The 19039-nt window shown below is 44.0% G+C and overlaps 1 pseudogene; it reads right to left on the bottom strand.

Annotated features, from left to right (window-relative positions):
• Positions 1-17292: 17292 nt before the first annotated feature.
• LOC140220163 (uncharacterized) lies at positions 17293-18700 on the bottom strand (annotated as a pseudogene).
• Between the last annotated feature and the right edge of the window lie 339 nt (positions 18701-19039).

Below are 19039 nucleotides of genomic sequence, written 5' to 3'. Positions count from 1 at the left end.
TTCGACATTGCGGTAAGCTTCTGCATCATTTCTTACTCAAACTGCATCATGTGGTGTGCCAAAAGTATGACATTCTTGCAGAGGTCGACACGGCATTGAGGTACGGCGTCGAGAACATTTACGACATGACTATGAGGGACCATGAGATGCTGTACAGGAGCGCATTGGGCTTCTGTAGTAGGTTCTTGAGGGCCGTCAGCTGTCGTGGTGGTCGCACGGATGTCGTGATTCCACCACGGGCTGCCTACCCCCGTTCGTTCTCTCTAGCTCCTACTCACCAGCCCGGTACATCTTCTCAGCCACCCATTTGTCTGCTGTACCCCGGCCCCTCTTCTGCACCACAAGCACATGCACCCACCCCCAGGCCATCGACTGTCCCACCAACACCGTGTTGGTATGCCCCCCCAGCACGTCGACTATTTTGTAGTACGTGACCTCAACAGGTACGTGTTTGTTACTTTCTCATTTTCCATTGATAAAATGTTGTCCGATTCCTCGTACTAACTTATAATTTCGTAACACAGCTCTACAACAGTACCGAGCTTACAGTGCAGCCAGACCGTCTTCAGCTCCACCGGGTACAGAGCTACGCCACCTCAATGTGTCATGAATACATGCTTTCTATTCCATTTTAAATACGGAACGAAACTGACAATAACATTTATTTGGTTCCATAATAGGGTACACAGACCATGGTGGGACCGATGAGGACTCCATCAAGGGTGAGGTCCAGAGGTCGAGCTCGGCACAGGTGGACTCCCTTTTCAGATATGACCCTGACAAGCTCGGTGCTTCACAGTTGGGTGACGCCCTCGTGCCTCCGACACAGGGAGCCACCTAGAAATTCGCGACACCACCTACGGCCGCAACTACACGTCCGCCTTGCGAGGTTGCCCCATCGGAGCCCTTCACGTATGATCAGTACCAGATCAGAACAGCACAACTGGCAGCGAGGTGTGGTTGTGGTCAAGGTGAGCCTTGTTTCAAGTGAGAACGCATTAGTGCATAGGACCTCCTTTATCTTTTGTAGGCCAGTGCAGACTATCACGTGTATGATTCTATAGACTACGATGTGTGCTCAATCACAAACTACTTTATGTAGGCCGGTGCAGGATACGATGTTATCCAGTGTGTGGTGTGTACGTTTTGATGCTTGCAACACCAAATTGTAAACGATGCCCAGGCTACTAATTTGGTAGAGTGTAGAGTACTCCGTAGGCTATTCAGTATGATAGCGGATGTGGTCGCCCTCTCCTCTATCTTCTCAGCAAAGCAAAGGTGAGCATGACAAAAATGGATGAAGAGAATCCGTCGTACCCTACCTCAGCAGTGACCATGACAAAGCTGAGTGCCGCTTGCATCGCAGATGGCTTGTCTGGTCGAGACGTCACATCACCCAAGTCGGGCCCCGCCTCTCCCAAGTAGGCCGGTGCAAAGACTTTGATAGCTACGCCGGTGTAGGCTATGATGTCCATGCATGTCCTTTTCCATTTGCCATTATGGACATGGTCCATGGACCATCTCAGTAGAGTTCTATATATGAGATGTTCAAGCAACATTCAAACGCACTACTAACACTACCCAACTCGAATCAACTGTTTCCAGTAAGGTTGCATCGCCCTTTAAGAAATGTCATCGTGGAGGCAGGAGCGAAATGGGGTTCCACCATGGAATGAGCGCATACCTAGGGGGAAGAAGGGGTGTAGGTATTTCAAGTGTCCTGACATTAACGATGATTTCAAGGTTAGTCTGTTCGTAAACATTTTAAATACGTGTTCTACGTATCGGTACCTTGAACTAATCAGTAATAAACATGCAGGCATGCACATCATGGAATGGATCAATACTAGGCCTTTAGGGGAGGTGCCCATAATCCTAGTGGTGCAGAGACCAAAGCCCGATACTATGGTAGGATGGAATCGGCTCGAGACACGGCACGTGCTGCTCGGCTTAAGGAAGAACGCGCATCCGCCAACAACAAATCCATTTGAAGGGCAAAAAGGATGAACTGCAGAGACAGCGCCAGCAGTTAGGTGCTCGAGAGGCAGCACTAAAATGGCAGGAGGAAAAATTTGAAGATCGTCAGGCTCAGCTCCTCCAGGAAGAAGAACAACAGAAGAAGATGAATAAGCAGGAGGCAGAATGTTCCTCCAAAATAGTAAGGAAGGGGAAACTTCCCTGGTTCACCCAGTAGAACATTACTTGTCCTCCAACGATTGACATTACCTAAGGCATTTTATCCTAGGGAAGGTGCTCTTTTAGGTTTGTCATGTTGAGTGCCTCGGATACCATTGTACTGTTGCTTGTACTGTTTTAATATTTTGTCTTCATGCTTCGAGTACTGAGATTCCACACTATTCCCATTACACTGCTCTACGGGTACAATACTTAAACAATAGTTTCCATTGTTGACGTGAACCCTCACTGAAAAACCTACACTATAGACTATTGATGTGAACCCTCACTTAAAAGCCTACACTATAGACTGTAAGGAACCTGAACATGAAGCCTTCTAAGGCAGATGGGACTCCACACTTACACCTACATCCCTGCACCTGCAAAGCCTATATGTACCATTTCTCAGGATGATTGAACACGACGGGGTACTGAGCACATGGGGGTGCAGTGTATCTCCATCTCAGCACTCCTTATATTGAACCCCCCTCTCCCATATCCTTCACTGAGAACGGTAAGACTCCCATATACTTCCACGCCACTGAGCACGAGTAAGAACTATGGCATCCGCAAGAGGGAGAGGTCATGGGAGGAGGGGAAGAGGAGGGGGTGCTCCTATTCCAACCATCAATTGGCTAGGGTCTTTTGGCCCAACGGAGTATAAGGCACCCCTCGACGAGTTCCCTCTAGAGGATAGGGCTAACTACGCCCCTCCAAACTCCCTTAGGTCTTATAACGACCGCCACGATGTGTTACCAATGTGTCACCATGGTGTGGCTTGTGTCGTCCAGCTCTATGACAGCTACGGTGATGGAAGCTGCCATTTCTTTCGATGCTCGTATGGGTTGGTGAGTCAAGTTATTACTTGATTACTCTACCTAAGCTTCTTGTGCTACAAACTAACATCACATTCAGACTTATCTTGATGAAGGAAACTGCCGCTATGCTAAGTGGGTCGATCCACCACTTCCTAAGCTAACACAGGAGTACATACACTACCTCAAGTGCAAGATCTTTGACCTAGAGCGTAAGGTCGAGGACCTTCAATCCGAAGTTGACGCAAATCCTTGGGCGGTTGACATTGCAGGTGACTTGATTTGTACCGATCCATGGTGCAAGTGCTCCTACCACCACAACAAGGATCGCCCCCCGTCTCCGCCATCCTCTGGGTATGCTGGCTACTATGGAGCTGGGCCATCGCAGTCCTCGCAGAGCCATTTCTACTAGAAAGTAGACATGTCTCTTTCCCCAGCTATTTCAATTACCTAAGGCATGCTAGGTTTAGGAACGGCATCGGTTTAGGATAGCACCCGTGCCGCACATGCTACTGCAATCTATAATTATTTTTCCACCCTAGAGTCGTTGTTGTTCGTATGTTATGCATAAATTTCGTTTGTATCCGTTGCAATCTCGCTGGAAACCGCTATGTATGTAATGGTCGGGAGTTAAATCATTTTCAATTATTTCATTCAATCACTCTAGCTCTCTCAAATTATGAAGTTACATATTGCAATGAAACTACATATTTCACTTTTAAAAATATCATACAAAATTACAAAAAAAACTACTTAAAATTAAAACAGAGTTATAGCCATTTCAACTGGCTATAGCATCCACCTCCTAAATAAACTAAAATAAACCTGGTTAAACCAAAATAAACCCGGCGAAACTAAAATAAACCAAGCTGGAGCATGTTGCCGCTTGAAAGGACAATACCCCAGCTACCGCCATTCGAAACGGCGGTAACAGCCTACCGCTGTTTCACACGGCGGTAGATGGCTATGCAGCGCTCCGTCCCTCCTACCGCTGTTTCAACTGCCTGTGGCGGAGTTACCGCCGTTTCGTACGGCGGCATAGGTCTACTTCTGCAAATTTTTTTGTTCGTTTCTGCAAAATTGTAAAAACATTATAAAAAAGAAAAAAATTCGTGCAGGAATAGCAGCCGCTCTCGTTCTGTCTGCAAGCCTGCAAGCTTCTGTAACAGCAACAACAGCAGTGCAGCTTGTAGCTTCTGAATGCAGCAGACCAAGCCAAGGAACTCAGGTAAAGATCAGGTGCACGAACTGAATACTTGAAGTGTCATTGTCTGTGAATAGTGGAGAAATCATTGCTTTGGAAAGTTAATTGCTTTGTCTCTGAAGTGGCAGCTCCTTTGCTTGTGTCGACAGTAACTAGCTTCCTTTTTAAATTAGTAATCTTTGCTCTGTCTTTTTGTTACCCCAGTAATATATATGCTTATGTGTTTGGCAGTAGCATTTGTTCAATAGTAGCTTGCTGTATCGCTCAATAGCTTTGCTCAACTAATGTCTCGCATGCTTAACCGGAGCTCTTGTTTTAGTTGATAATTAGTGAGCAGCTCTTTTCAATTTGCTTCCGCTATACTTTGAGCTCTTTCCAATTTGCTTCCGCTACGCTTTGAGCATTTCTAATCGTTTCTAGGATGAACTTTTCATGAATTGACTTGTATCGTCTTGACGATTAGAAGTAAGGTATGTTTGGAATGACAATCGGAATATAGGATTTATTCTTTGAAAGAATTATTGAAGGCTTCCATTCACCCCTTCTAGTTGCCTGTTCCGGTCCTTCATAGTAAATAAAGGAACATGTCCTTCATAGTAAATAAAGGAACATGCGTTGCCATATGTTAGCTTATCACAGCCTTTGGTGGTAAATAAAATGTTTGAACAGAGGTTCGTTCGCGCGTCTCACATTTGTTTTCTTGTAAAAAAAAGCTAAATCGCAAAAAACTGTAAGCTCTCCGTTAATGGACTGTTTGAGATTATATATAGGTTTTCCATTTCAAAACACCTATACACATGTTTCTACTTGACTATTCTATATATATATTCTGTTGCCCATGATATTAGTGCAAGTTCGTTTTTCCTTTTTAATAGAAGAACTTTATAGAATTTCTGCAGCGAAACCATCACTACTACAGAAGACTTCATCACCGCCGGCTCCAAACCGGCCTTTACCGCCGGTTTCGGATCCGTCGTATGACTTTCGACGGTGACGGGTACCTCCGGTTCCAGAATCGGCGGTGATGCCTATTAACAAAATTAAAAAAAATCCCCAACCCGCTAGCCCCACCGGCTGCATCCCGCCGCCGCGCCTCCCCTGCCACCCACCGGCCTCCGCCGCATGCCCGTTCGCTCGCCGCTGGAGCCCTGTTGTGACCCGGAGAGAGGGGGGGAGGGAGTGAGGCTTACCTACATCTGCTCCCGCCGCCGCAGCTGCCCCTGGATTTGCTCCCTACGCCGTTGAGCTGCCACCCCTGGATCTGCTCCCCACCACCGCTCCTCAATGCACACCACCTCTGCAGCTTGCGCCAACGCTCCCCTACTCATGCGCTGTCGCCGCTCCTCGCCCCGCCGCTGCTCCTCACTGTCGCGAGTGGCGGGGGGGGGGGGGGGAGGCGAGCGAAGGGGGGAGGTGAGGGGCACCCGAGAGAGGGAGGGCCAGAGAGTGGCACGCTGGCGGAGGGAGGGAGGCCATAGAGAGGTGCCGGCGGAGGGAGAGAGAGGGGAGGCAAGCAGACGGGGGAGGGCGGAGGAGAAGCCGAGGAAGGAGAGGGAGCATTATCCGCTCAGGGGAGGACGGAGGGCCATGGGTGTGGTCGTGTGGGGGGTAGGGGTGGGGGACTAGGGGTGGGCCGTGGACGTCAAAGTTTCTCAAAATTGAATCACACAAAAATTTCAGGTCCAGCTCCCCCTTCACCACCGGTTTGTTATACAAGCTGGTGGTGATAGTTATCACCGTAAGCTTGTATAACAAACCGGCGGTGATGGATTTTTCATTACCAGTTTTGATGTCCTATAGCTTAATTTGTTGTAGAATCGCTATAAACCGGCGGTGATAAGCCGGCAGTAATAGCGAGACCTGTAGTAGTGCATGATGAGCAGAACCATGTTAGGGCTGATCTTGAAGAGCTGCCGATGTTTAATGCGCCACATGATGCTTATTACAGCAATTATTTGAGCATCTTAATGACTTCAGATTTAAAAACTCAAAACTGAATATTTGTTCATCTCGTCTGGAAAAATATGATTTTTTCAAGGTTCTCTAATATCTACACCCTGGATGATGATGTGACAAGATAGTAGCAATTGAAACATTGATGGCCACTCCGAAGAGTTCAGGTTTTGATCGTTGTTTCGCCTGGTTTGTGCCATGCATAGAGACCTTGGCATCACTAGCAGCAGCCTTAGATTTATATATGGAGACATGGAGTGCTCCCTCACACTGCTATTTTGAGCCTTTCACTGCATATAACAATCCTCCATCTTGAATGCTATTCTAAAAAGTATCTTAGAAGTACCTAACACTGCTATTGGAAAAGTTCTTTAGGCAAGTTGATCCTAATAGATCTTATGCCTGGCACTCGATGCCCTCAAAAGGTAGATCTGGAGGGATCCTCTGTGGTGTGAAGGTAGAGATATTTGACATAATCAAACTTGAAGAATAACAATTTTCAGTTTCTGCTCAAGTTTTTGATAAAAAGAATAAAAAAGCTTTTGTTGGTCATGGTGTATGGGCCGGCACATGATGACAAGACGGAGCAGTTCCTTACTTAACTGTCCAACATTTGTGTAGCCAGGAAGCTACCTATGTTAATAAGATGATATTTTAACATTCTAAGATATAGTGAGGAAAAAAATAAAAGCTTTTGTGGAAACAGGTTCACAGACATGTTTAACTGTATCGTTAACTCCTATAAATTAAGAGATATAGTACTGAATGCAGGAATGTACACATATAGCAATAATCACATAGACCTCACTCTAGAAAAACTGTATAGGGTCCTTATAAGTGAAGATTGGGAGCCTGAATTCCCCTAGAAAAAATTAAGAAAAATTCCTAGATATATGTCATATCACAACCCGATGTTGTTGCGTACTGATCAAGAGAAAGTTAGAAAAACAAAACATTTCTGCTTTGAGACTTCATGGATTAATCACATATAATACTTACCTAAAATTCAAAAGATTTGGGGAGAAAGGGTGGTTGCTAAGAATGACGTAGAAAAATGGTACATCGAACCTAACATAGTCAAGAAATTTCTGAAAGGCTGGGACATAAACCTGAGAGGCCAAACCAAGAGATACAAACATATTCTTCGAGCTGAGCTAGCAGATTTAGAAAAGAAAGAAGTAGAGGGCATGTTGCCTAGAGAGCTACTGAGCAGGAAAACATTCATCCAAACTGAACTTTTGAGATTGCTGGAAGAAGAGGAGTTATACAGGCACAAAAGATGCAACACAAAGTGGCTTCTGATGGGGAAGGACAATACTGATTTCTTCCACATGGTAGCTAATGGGAAAAAAAGGAAAAATGCAATATATTGTTCGCAACATAATGGCACAAACATTGAGGGTGATGAAGACATCACTAAACATGCTACTCAATACTACAAAAAATTACTTGGACCCTCTGATAGTCCAACCTTCAAATTAGACCCAGAGTGCTGGGATCAATCTGAGAAAGTAACCAGTAAGGAAAATTAGATGCTTACTAGACCATCTACAGAGGAAGAAATAAAAAAGGTGATTTTCTCAATAGAGAAAAACACAGCTCCAGGCCCAGTGGAATTTTATCAATCTACCTAGGAGATTATCAAAAAAGATATGATGGATATGATTATGGAATTTGGAGAACATAAGCTGGATATTGGGAGACTAAACTATGGAATCATTACTCTAATCCCAAAGTCAAAGGAACCTAACAAGATTCAACAATATAGACCAATCTGCCTGCTCAATAGGAGCTTCAAAATCATAACCAAAGTGTTGATGCTATGATTCGAAGACAGCATGGGCAGGATTATCAATAGATGACAGATAGCTTCTATAAAAGGAAGGAATATAATGGATGGGGTATTTAGTTTACATGAAATTTTACATGATACAAAAATCAAGAAAAAGGATGGGGTGGTACTAAAACTGGACTTTGAAAAATATAGTGATAAAATAAGCATGAAGCAAAGAAGTTTTTGTGAGACCTGGTGTAAATGGATCAGAGAAGTAGTCACTTGTGGAACACTAAGTGTGAAAGCAAATGATATGATAGGAGGATACTTTCAAAGTGGCAAAGGAGTCAGACAAGGGGACCCTTTGTCTCCCCTTCTTTTTAACCTGGCAGCTAACTCCTTAGCCAAAATGATTACCAAAGCTCAAGAAAATGGACTGATAAAAGGATTGTTCCCTGAATATATACCCAATGGGGTAACTCCTTAGCCAAAATGATTACCAAAGCTCAAGAAAATGGACTGATAAAGGATTGTTCCCTGAATATATACCCAATGGGGTGGCGATATTACAGTACGACGGTGACACAATTCTATGCATGCAAGATGATGAAGAGACTGCGCAAAACATGAAATTTCTGCTCTTCATATATGAAAAGATGTCAGGTCTTAAAATAAATTTCAATAAAAGTGAAATCATCATGATTACACAGGAGGAGCATAAATCAATGATGTACTCAGAAATGATGAACTGTGCTATAGGATCTTGGCCAATAAAATACCTTGGTGTCCCGGTATCTGGTGCTAGACTCCATATAATGGATTGGCTCTTACCGGACTAGAAGTTGCTGAAGAGATTAGATGGATGGTAGGGGAGCTCTATGTCAATTTGGGGAAGATTAACCCTCATAAACTCTTGTTTAAGCAGCATTCCAACATATAGCATGTCGATGTACTTACTACCAAAAATAATTCTGAAAAGAATGGATAGAACTAAAAAGAGATTCTTCTGGCAAGGAGGGGGAACTAAAAGGAAATACCATTTCATTAAATGGATCAAAATTACTAAACCAAAGAAAAAAGGGGGGCTGGGGATCAAAGATTAGAGGAAAATGAATGTGAGCCTGCTATGCAGATGGTGGTGGAAACTGGAAATAGGAGAAGGGCTCTGGCAGGAAGTTGTGAGGAAGAAATATATGAATGAAGGGGGTGTCACACAACTGAAAACAAAGCCAATCAATTCCCCTGTGCGGAATGATCTATTAAAAGTCAAGAATATATATCTGAAAGATAGAATAGTTTTAATTGGAGATGGGAAAAATACTGACTTTTTGAGGGACCCTTGGTGTGGCTCTGTTTCACTTAAAGATAAATTCCAGGAGCTGTTTGATATCTGTAATGAACAAACAGGGAATGTAGCAAGTGGGGCTAATAAAGGGTGGAGATTAACATTCCGAAGATGGCTAGATGAGAGAGCACAAACTAGTCTAAGGCAGCTGAGGGACATGCTCTCTGTATGTGCTCTATCATCCAATGACAGGCCGAAATGGATATGGAAAAAATAAAGAACCTTTTAAGTCAAATCCGTATACTCCCACTTATGCAGTTTCGAGGTAGAAGAACCTCACAAGAGGATTTGGAAGTCAAAACTTCACTTAAAAATCAAAATCTTTATGTGGTTAACTCATCAAAATGCCATCCTCACAAAAGACAACCTTTTAAAGCGAAATTGGCAAGGTGATAAAAGATGCAGTTGTTGTCCTTTGGATGAATCTGTAGATCATATCTTCTTTCATTGTTCTTTAGCCAGATACTCTGGAACCTAGCAGCCATGGTAATAGGACCTCCCTGTAGACCAAACTCTTTTGATCAATATTGGGAGTGGGCAAAAAGATACATAGCAAATGGTGGAAAGATATATACAGTAGGCCTCTCAGCAATCTGTTGGGCCCTATATATGGAAATCAAGGAATTCAGTCTGTTTTGATGGGAAAAAGATTAAATCCCTTAGGCCCTGTTTGGGTCCCTTCATTTTGAAGGAATTGGAATCTATTTAATGGAGTAGGCTAATTTATGTTGGAATGTGGCATTCCACAACTTTCCAAAGTTTAGATATAAGCCTATCTTAAATTCATGGGGTGGAAGATGGAAATTGATTCTATAGATTATGGTTATTAGAATGGAATTCAATTCTTATAGCACGCTCTTAGACTCGCTTCTCTATAGTAGAAGTGCAGCATATAAGTATCTCTCCCATACCACCAACTATAATATACAACTATATTCCACATACAATTATATTAGCTTAATTAATTTGTGTCTAAATTATGATTATTAGGATGGAATTCAATTCCAATGATCCAAACGGGGCCTTACTGAAATTATTTGCCTGGCAACTTCTTTTATCACATATTGGCAGATCTCCAGAAGCCGAAGGACAAGCTGAACTTAGATTGGAGATGGGCGGAGAAGCACTAAAGGAAATGACACTGCATTGCCCCCCTCGTGAAGCGTCGCCAGGTGACGCAGGAACGGTACTACTTCAGTAGATGTCTGCCCGATGAAGCTTAAATCAGAGGGAGAAAAGAAGGATTTTGCTAATAGGATCTCGTAGACAGTTAAGCTGGTTACCATTTAGTTGCTGGTTCTGGTTGATGTAATAGCTGAATCTCTGTTTTTCATCCCCAGTTAGCAGGCCCTCTGTTCCTCCTATCTGGAGGATTTTTACCCTTCAGTAGCTTTGTCTGGGTTACAAATGACTTGAACCATGTTTGTAATTTCGTTGCTTTGGTAATGAAATTCGGGCGGAGCCTTTAATGGAAAAAGAAGTACCTATTGGATTTTGCTTCGCGATGGCTATGGCTGACTAAACTTCTAGCTCCGAGAGCTCTCTACATAATGTAGATGGTTCTGCATGCTAGCTGTAAATTGTCTGGTTCACGACAACTCTAAATCTCTAATGCATGCCTTCCGCAATAATTAAAAGCCGACGATGTTTTTGCAAGTTATGTTCTGCAAAACATTTTTGTTGAAACCTCTCGCTTCTCTTTGTTCGATAAAGCTGATGTTAAAATGAATAAGTTATAAATAGATTGAAAGGACGGAGTAGGCGTTTATTAGTTCTATGTGCTGTTTTTTCCCGACGCCTATGAAACTATTATCTTTCATTGCACATATCTTATTTGTCCCTCTACAATAAAATGCTAGGGTGGCTATAAAAAACATTTAAATAACTTACCTAACAAAAATTTTCAAAATATTTTTTAGAATTTTTTGAAAATGTTATCATGAATATTCAAGAAAAAAGTTAGTCCCAAGTTTTTACACAAAACAATTAAATAAAATAATATAAAAATGTCAAAAAATGAAGTAAAGTCAGGGATAGAATAAATGAGGCTTTAGCATGTTGTATATGTGCAAACTGATCCAAGAGGAGGTAAAATCATCTAAGAGACAATGGAGGACATGATGGCGCACCCCGCACCTTGCTGGACTTTGGACACGAAATGGTGACATGCTCATCTGCCAAATCGTGAGTAGAGGAAGGGTGAGCAAACTGATGGGAGATATCATCTAGAGCAAAGGGAGCAATTTTGGTCTTTTTGATGCTGGAGAAATCAACTAGATCAGCAAAGGGAACGATATGGAGCTCGAAAAAGGAATTTCACGGCCATCTGCTGTAAGAGTTTCCTTGTAGGGAAGTCATAATGTTCAATTCTGCAACTTTAGGTCTAGAGTTGTAAGGTATATCCATGTGTTATTGGATCTGACTACTCCTGAATTTTTGTCTATGTTTAAATTATAATTAACATACACTGCTCCAAACTTTGAGAATCGTATATAAGTATTAGATATTTATAAAAAAATAAGGTGCCATATATAATAATAAAAGATGAACACCATGCTCCTTTAACATAATACTCATATAGATATGTTTTTCATCCACATTCATAGTTTGAGCTATGTGTTGGACATCTGTTGATTTTGTTAGTTTGAGCTATGTGTTTAACATGAAATAGATATTCTCATCACTTCCTAAATTTATATGTGGTCTACATGGTGACAAACATGCATGTGTATATGTTAGTATTTTCTATCTTAACAATGGTAGTAGGTATTTGAGAATCATATATATCGTGGGATGTCTTTACAAAGATAGAAATAAGGTAATTTGGTTACTTTAGTTTATATTTTCAATAATAATGGAAGATTGGTTAATTTGATGCAAGTTTAGGAGGTCACATAATTGTTTTTACAATGGTATAGGTAGGTAATTTAGATGAAAATTAGAGGGTTAGTTTAGGTTATTTTTCATAATGGTATATATCGATACGTAATCTAAATATTGATTTTTTGGTTATTTTAGAATTTAGACTATTTTTATTATAGAGCCAATGGTTGTTACTATCAATGACATTAGATCTATGGGCCTAGATTGATGGCTCACTACCGGAAACAGTAACTTTGTCGAGTGCCTGGGGCACTCGGCGAAGGCCCAATTACACTCGGCAAAGGGTTTGCCGAGTGTAACACTCGGCGACGTTTACTCGGCAAAGTTTGCTACGGCAAACAGTGAGTTTGCCGAGTGTCGATCATCAGGCACTCGGCAAACTTATTGCCGAGTGCCACAATACACTTGGCAAAGTATAACACTCGGCAAAAAGATGGTAACGGTCAGCAACGGTGACGGCTCCTTTGCCGAGTGTCAGACGGCGGACACTCGGCGAACCTATAATGTTTGCCGAGTGTATTGAAGATGGCACTCGGCGAACCTTTAACCTTTGCCGAGTGTATTTTCACATTGCACTCGGCGAAGCTTTAACCTTTGCCGAGTGTATTTCTACATTGCACTCGGCGAATATTTAACCTTTGCCGAGTGTACTTCCACAATACACTCGGCGAAGCTTTACCCTTTGCCGAGTGTATTCTATGCGGCACTCGGCAAAGGAGCCCCGCCCGCCAGATTAGTTTAGCCATTTGCCGAGTGTTTGCCTGCGGCACTCAGCAAAGTTGCATGTTTTGCCGAGTGCCGTCCCTTGGCACTCGGCAAAGGGCCCTTCTGCAAAAATTTTTTGGCACCTTTGCCGAGTGCCAAGACAATGGCACTCGGCAAAGACGTCGATACAACAGAAAATGGGCTATTTGCCGAGTGTTAACACTCGGCAAAGTGCCCGAGCTCCCCCTACAAAACAAAAATGTTACGTATAAAAGACCCCTCTCAAAAAAACAACCAGAGAAGCACATGCATATAAATTACACCACAGGCATATAAATTGCAGCACAAGCATCACAAGCACACAAATAACATTCACAAGTTCTCGTCGAAACAGGTAATTCACAAGTTTTACCACAGCTAACACCTCTAGTTCACAAGTCACTGAGGAGGATGAGGAGGATGAGGTGGATGAGGAGGCTGAGGAGTATGTGCAGGTGGCCACTGCCCCCAAGAAGATTCTGCATTGGACGCCGCCCATTGATTCTGCACAAAGTTATAGAGATTGTATTAGTCACTTTTCTAGTGTAAGTCTGTAGTGCCTGTAGTTTCTAGTTTAACTCTAGATTGATTGTAAGGTTGAGAGTGACTCACAGGAGTAGCTGCAGGAGGTGGTGGAGGTGGCGGGAATAGGTTCGGTGGCATAGGTGGTGGAGTCTGACCTAAACTGTGAAAAACACTCTGCATGTATTGGAACATCTGCTCCGTCCTCTGCCTTTCTAGCTGCCGATCCGCCTCGATCCTCGCCTCTAGTTCCTCCCGGCGCTTCCGTTCTACCTCCACCTGGGCCTACAATATTTCATCCCAATGTCTTATTGCCAATGCCAAGATATGAACAAAATGAATGAAAAATTAAAGAAACAGGAATAACCTGCAGAGCCTGCATCTGTAACTGTGCAGCGGTAGGCCGTGCCCGTATCGCGGGGCTCGAGTCAGTGCTCCTTGCTCGGATCTGGGAGAGGGTGGGAGTACTGGCAGTGTCGATCACGCTATCTCCAATCCAGTACCTGCCATGCTTCTTCCCTCCTCCCACCCTCATCACAATTTCAGGATCTATATCCTGAGAGCTCGGATCGAACTCTGGCCCATGAACCTCCCTCGCCATTGCTGTGTACTCGGTGACGCGGCTGTGGATGCTGGGATGGCTGTATGCCTCGGGGGGGTCCTCCGGGTTGAAGTCGATGTCTGCCGAGGCCTTGCCCTTTTTGGACATAACCCATGCCTTTAACCGGGAGCACTCCTGGCCTTCATGCGATGACGTCTGCGGCAAAAATACAAAAGGATTACAAAATATGCAGTATTATGTGCATTATGTGTGATAATAAAGAAATGAATTCACGTACCCATTTTTCCTTGTATTCATCAAGGCTCAGGCTGCCTTGATGGTGTGGTGCATATGGCATCTGCAGACGCCGCTCCCGGCAAGCAATGTGGTTCTCCAACCACCCGGGCTGCAACCACACGTCCACCATTTGTTCCCAGCACCGGGTAAAGGATCGGCACCACCACGGAGGCACCTACATCATCAAGTGTGTGACATATAACAAAAGAAGTGAAGTGTAATTAATCTCAAAAATACTAAATATTAACTTTTTGTACGTACCATCATGAATTCTTCCTTCGTCAGGTTCATTGTCCTGGCCTCTTCTTTTTTGACCCTCATCCTTTTGTATTCAGCATAGAAGTCGATGATGGCCTGAACTCGCGCCTCGTAGTGCATGTCCTTAACGAGCTTCTTTGCGGCTAGTTCAATGACGGAGGCCACCCTAGCCTTGAATCCCTCTTGGCATCTATAAAAGTCCTGCGTATAGACACATTGCAAACAAGTATTTTTTCAAGAATGTCTAGCGAAACTTGTGTATTAAGCAATCTAGTGCTTCGAATACTTACCCACAGCTCGGCCTTCACCCGCTCCACCTTGTTCGCAAATTGCCTGTGGTCACGATCACCGACGTCGGCGGCGGCGACATAGTGGTCCCACGTGTAGGCCGGCTCCTCCTGTCCGGCGAAGACCACTAGACCGGGAAAGTGTAGCCTACACAAAAGACCGATGATGCCGTTGACCTTGCGGTTGTGGGAACCCCCACTGAGCTTAGTCCAACTCCTACACAAGTGAGTAATATACATTATTAGTTTCTATTGTAAATTTGAACATATCAAAAGTACTAAGAATATGTAAAGGAACTTACTTTGCCCCGGTGGGTTGAATCAGTGGGCGTAAATGAAGAGGGATCGGTCGCCTCGGGAGGGACGAGGGACCTCGCAACCAGATCTTGGACTGCGAATCCCCTGCCTCCTCCCCTGCCTCCCTCTCCTGCTCCTGCTCCTGCTCCTGCTCCTGCTCCACCTCCGCCTCGTCACTAGAGGCGTGCGCGGAAGGTACCTCGTCCTCCGACGACAACGAAGGCGCAGGCGAGGGGGGCCTCACCCCTTTACCCTTTCCTCGACCCCTGCCCCGACCCCTGCCTCTAGCAAGGACCTGTGCCCCCTCCGTTTCCTCGGCCTGTGCATCACCCCTGCCTCCACCCCTCCCTCGACGCCTCCCTCGACCTCTCGATGCGTCTGACCTTGTACCTGACCCTGAAGCTGCAGCTTTTAATTTTTCGTAAAGCGCTGCAATCTTCCTCGTACCGCCCACCATTGTTGAGTCACCTGCATTTGCCAAGAGTTAACCAATTAGCACAGATAGTGTATAAGATGTGCAAAATAAAGTAAACATACTTAATAAATAACATGGTATGACAAATATTAAATAAATTTGTACAGCCCATACATGTCTTAGAAATAATCGTCATGATTAGGATTAGCTGGATCATAAGTCTCATCATCATCGCTGTCACGCGTGTCAATAAAATCATTCTCGTGCTCCGAAGGATGGTTGTCATCATCAATCTCCTATCCTAACTGTAACCGCTGAAGTAATTCTAACTCCTTCATATTATGAACCTCCTCTCCAGCATCATCGTCAGCAACCATTTCATTGTCCACTTCCATTCTCATACCGTCGGTTAAATCAATCTCAAAATTCCCTTCGAGCCCATCTTCTTGAAAAAAATCTCCGTCATATGTGTTGGGGTCAATGTTGTAATCTTCATTGTTTGGTACAGGTAATTTACCGTGCGGCGATACCTTGTACACAACATCCCAACCTTTAAGACGGTCGTCCGATTGGCACGGGTATGACAAATAATAAACTTGCGTGGCCTGTTGAGCCACAATGTATACATCGTCTCCTTCTAAGATGGATGATTGGCGAATTTCGACTAACCCAAGATTAGGTGCCCGTCTCACGACTGATGGATCAAACCAATGGCATTTGAATATGACTGGATTAAGCACTTTGCAACCATGAAAAGTTAGTTCGTATATCTCTTCAATTCTTCCGTAGTACTCTACACCATCAAAGCCTGGCGTAAAAACTCCGCTATTTGTCGTTTTTCGATTGGGCCGACTATGCTCATGGCTTGTTGTGTGAAAGCGATATCCATTTACATCATAACCGGTAAAAGATTTGACCCTGTAGGCACAGCCATCGGCAACCTGTCTCAACTCGGCATTCATAGACGAATCGGTTTGAGCCTGCAAGTTGAAGTAGGGTGGTTCGTTATATTATTCGCATATACGATCAACTTCTAATCAAGCTATGTACGTTCTAAAATCGACTGTACCTTATGTTTGAACCAAGAAATAAAATTGGGCATTCCATTTCCTGCACCCTCTTTGAGAAGAGTCTCGGCTTCGTGTGGGGTAGGTTCCCTTGAATTACGCCAGAACTTACGATGGAATTCCCTGTACCAACGAGAAACATGATAGTATGTCGAAGAATACTGACAATTTCAGAAAAGACTAGTTTGTTCAGAACTTACAGTATGTACGGCTCCACCTCGGATAGGTTGGTCAATACATACAACATGATAGTGTGCCACTCTTTATGTTTCAATTTTTTTTGTGTCGCACCACTTGCACTTCCATGTTGTCCTCGAAAAAGACTAAGGCTCGATTCAACTTCGCTGTCATTGTAACGAGGCGGTGGATTCTGCACGTTAGGAAGGTTGTCAGCATAGTATTTTGTTGTGAAGTTTGACATCTCCTCCAGAATGTATGCCTCTGCAATGGAGGCTTCAATTTTGCATTTGTTTTTACATTTAGTTCGAAGAACCTTTTGACACCTCTCAATTGAATAGCACCAACGGCCCTGCACAGGCCCCCCCATTCGTGCTTCATAAGAGAGGTGTAAAATCATATGCTGCATCGGATTGAAGAAGCCAGGAGGAAAGATCTTCTCCAACTTACAGAGCAACACAGGCGCTATTCTTTCCATTTCGTCAACCACGGTCCGAGATAACTCCTTAGCACAAAGCTGGCAGAAGAAATTACTCAACTACGCTAGCACCTACCACACATGCTCAGGGACATAACCTTGAACCATCACCGGAAGTAGGCGCTCAATCCATATGTGATAATCATGACTTTTGAGCCCGTTGATTCGCATAGTAGCTAAGTTCACTCCCCTCTTCAGATTTGCTGCATACCCATCAGGGAACATTAACATTTCGAACCATTCTAATACCTCCCTCCTTTGGGCCCTCGTCAGGACGAAATCAGCCTTAGGCTTTCTCCACGACTTGCCTGCTCTGGGAGGCGCCATGTCTAACTTTGGTCTGCTGCATAACATTGCTTGATCCACTGTAGCCTTAACGTTATCTTTTGTCTTGTCAGGAATGTCCATAATTGTACCAAAAATTGCCTCGGCAATGTTCTTTTCAGTGTGCATAACATCAATGTTGTGTGGGAGAAGAAGATCATCAAAATAGGGGAGGTTCCACAAGCACGATCTCTGAGTCTAAGCATGTTGCTCGCCATATCCCACAAAACCACCATCTTGATTGTTGACCTCAAGAGCGTCTAACTGAGCACGAACCGCGGCTAAGGTAAGCATCTGCGGTGGAGGGTCGTTAACTACGACATCTTTTGTAAAATTTCTAATATCTCGTCTGAAAGGATGGTCAGGAGGAAGGAATTGTCGATGTTTGTCGAATGAAGAATATTTGCCACCCTTCGTCAACCAAATGAATTTCAAAGAAGCCTTGCATACTGGGCATGGGAACTTCCCGTGAACACACCAACCACAGAAAATACCATATGCTGGCAAGTCATGCAAGGAGTAGTGGTACCAAACATGCATCTTGAAGTTTGTCCTTGTAGCACGGTCGTATGTCCATACCCCTTCATCCCATGCACGGATCAAATCATCAATCAAAGGCTCCATGTACACACTCATATTATTTCCTGGATGTTCTGGAATTAGCAACGATAAAAATATGTTCTGTCGCTGAAAGAGAACACCAGGGGGGAGATTGAGGGGGATAACGAACATAGGCCAACAGGTGTACGGGGCGGTAGCCATTCCATAAGGATTGAACCCATCTGTTGCGAGCGCAACCCGTACATTACGAGCCTCTCGAGCTTTCTCATGATAAATCGCATCAAACTTTGTCCATGCTTCGCCATCGGATGGGTGTACCAGCTTCTCAGCATTGTATCGACGTCCGGTTTTGTGCCATGTCATTTGTTTTGCGGATTCTTCACACATGTATAGCCGTTGGATCCTCGGTATGAAGGGAAGGTACCGAAGGATCTTCATAGGAATTGCAAGCTGCTTCTTCTGACCTTCACCAGAGTCTACCTCCAGTAACCTAGACGATTCGCACTTCACACAGTACTTTGATTCCGCATATTCCTTTCTAAATAAGATACATCCCTTCGGACAAGCATGTATCTGCTCGTACGGCATCTTAAGTGCACGAAGAAGTTTTTGTGCCTCATACATAGACTTTGGCAAGATGTGATCCTCCGGGAGCAGACTCCCAAAAACTGTCAAAATAACATCGAAGGCGTTTCGACTCAAGCTAAACTGGGACTTCACAGCCATTAGACGTGCAATGGCATCCAATTGAGAGACCTTGGTATGCCCGTGAAGGGGTTGCTGTGCCGCACACAACATGTCGTAATATGCCTTTGCGGTAGCCTCGGTTTCCTCCTCCCTACGAGCTTCATGATAGTCATCTAACATGTCTCCCACCCCGGCGTCATCATCATATTGCTCGATCCGTTGTCTGATGACCTCG

This window comes from Setaria viridis, chromosome 8, assembly GCF_005286985.2.
Source record: "Setaria viridis chromosome 8, Setaria_viridis_v4.0, whole genome shotgun sequence".
NCBI lineage: Eukaryota > Viridiplantae > Streptophyta > Magnoliopsida > Poales > Poaceae > Setaria > Setaria viridis.
The sequence above is the reverse complement of the archived record's forward strand: the minus strand, read 5'-3'. Positions and strand labels throughout refer to the sequence as shown.